Source organism: Ambystoma mexicanum (assembly GCF_040938575.1).
Source record: "Ambystoma mexicanum isolate Mex_15411 chromosome 12 unlocalized genomic scaffold, UKY_AmexF1_1 Mex_chr12_unloc.2, whole genome shotgun sequence".
NCBI classification, from domain to species: domain Eukaryota; kingdom Metazoa; phylum Chordata; class Amphibia; order Caudata; family Ambystomatidae; genus Ambystoma; species Ambystoma mexicanum.
In genome coordinates, this window is record NW_027182323.1 from 13,700,210 (window position 1) to 13,702,397 (window position 2,188).

At 43.9% G+C, this 2,188-nt stretch overlaps 1 non-coding gene across 1 annotated transcript; it reads left to right on the plus strand.

Moving 5' to 3' along the window:
- Positions 1-1,946: 1,946 nt before the first annotated feature.
- On the plus strand, positions 1,947-2,019 carry TRNAF-GAA (transfer RNA phenylalanine (anticodon GAA)). The gene has a single exon. It is a non-coding gene; the product is annotated as a tRNA-Phe (tRNA).
- Positions 2,020-2,188: the final 169 nt, after the last annotated feature.

Consider the following 2,188-nt stretch of genomic DNA (forward strand, 5'->3'; position numbering starts at 1 on the left):
AGCGTGTCCAAACATTACCTCTGATGGCGTTTTCCCAGTGGTGCTATGTGGTGTGTTCGCGGTAGTCTTGCAAGAGCTGGTTTAGGAGTTTTTCTACCGGTTCTCCTATGAGTCGCGCAATTTGTGTTGTGCGCTTTACATTGATCATAAATCTTTCTACTGTGCCATTGGCCTGTGGCCACAACAGTGTTATTTTCCTGTGACGGAAACCCACATATGCTGCAAGTGTTTAGAAGTCTTGTCCTGTGAAAGGGGGTCCGTTATCTGATTTCACCACCTTTGGGACGCCGTATGAGGCAACATCCTGTCTAGTGCTGGAATGGTGTGATGCGCCGATGTGGAGGTACTATCTGTAAGTCCGGGTATCTTGAGTATTCGTTGACTACCACTAAGATGTGTTCCCCTCCTTCTATGAGTCCAAAATGATCGATGGCTATTTCCTCCCATGTGTCTTCGGCCAGGGCTGTCATGCACAGCGGTTCTGGCATGGTGTGTGGCCTTATGACAGCACATGTCGGGCAGTTCTTGAGTAGTTCCTCCACTAGTGTGTCGAGCTGCGGGAACCACAGTTTTTGTCATAACATTCTTTTCGTGGACACTATGCCCCTGTGTCCTTCATGGGCCAGTTCCAGGACTTTCTGTCACAAAGTGCATGGTATTACAAGCTTGGTACATTTTAGTAATAAGCCCCCTTCTGACTTTGCAAGTTCCTTTTTTTACTGCTAAGAAATATGTAATGTCTTGTTCGTGTCCTCATCAGCGGTTTCTCTTATTTGTTTTGCATGTTTCCATCGCCCTGTTTCTAGGCACTTCAGTATTATTTGTATTCCTGGATCGGTGTTGGATTCCCAAGCTATCTGCTCCACGTCTAGACCCTGGGGTGTGTTGTTCTGGGTGACATATCTTATGTATTGGTCCGCAATGGACTTCTCTTGTTAGCATTTTTCTTGTGGGTGGCGCGAAAGATAGTCGGCTGGGTTCTGTTTCTTTGCCCGGTCTATGTGTGATCATAATTGGTAGTCCTGGAGGCGAAGTGCCCCTCTTGCTATTCTGGGGGGAATCTTGGCTTGTGGGTTGCCATGTATGAAAGTTAGTGCCTGGTGATCCGTGACTACGACAAATTTGACTTATTCCCTAAAAATACTTCCCTCATGTATATTTTCATAGGAATATTTTTTAAGAAGAGTACCGATTTGATCGACTAAAACACTTTTAGAAATGTTCCTAAATGAGCAGCAAATTATTTCAGTTTGACAATTGAAAAACTTGAGGGCTAAACATTTCCATATCTCTCTCTCTCTCTCCTCTCTCTCTCTCTCTCTCTCTCTCTCTCTCTCTCTCTCTCTCTCTCTCTCTCTCTCTCTCTCTCTCTCTCTCTCTCTCTCTCTCTCTCTCTCTCTCTCTCTCTCTCTCTCTCTCTCTCTCTCTCTCTCTCTCTCTCTCTCTCTCTCTCTCTCTCTCTCTCTCTCTCTCTCTCTCTCTCTCTCTCTCTCTCTCTCTCTCTCTCTCTCTCTCTCTCTCTCTCTCTCTCTCTCTCTCTCTCTCTCTCTCTCTCTCTCTCTCTCTCTCTCTCTCTCTCTCTCTCTCTCTCTCTCTCTCTCTCTCTCTCTCTCTCTCTCTCTCTCTCTCTCTCTCTCTCTCTCCTGAAGATGTAAAGGTCAGTGCTTGCAACCCATGTGTCAGCCTAAGATGCATTTCTGTTAACTCAACTTTAACATGAGCTATAATGGCCGTACATCGGAAAACAACAGCTTCTTCATTTTATCATTCAGAGAAATGATTGCTGTTGAGACTGCCCATTCCCCTATTGAATTTGTTGTTTTGGCATTCCTCTAAATTGTGCACGTCTATCCTTCTTTCTTTTGTTCCTACTTTCTTTCCTTTGTTATTTTGCCACATAAATGTATACCACACGTTTTGATTGACTGCACATTTCTTAACCAGCAGCCGAAATAGCTCAGTTGGGAGAGCGTTAGACTGAAGATCTAAAGGTCCCTGGTTCTATCCCGGGTTTCGGCATGGGGGCATATTTTATTTCACTTAAATGTATCATTAGTATGAGCTAGATTTAACATATTCCCTAAAAATACTTCGCTCATGTATATTTTCATGGGAATATTTTTTAAGAAGAGTACCGATTTGATCGACTAAAACACTTTTAGAAATGTTCCTAAATGAGCAGCACATT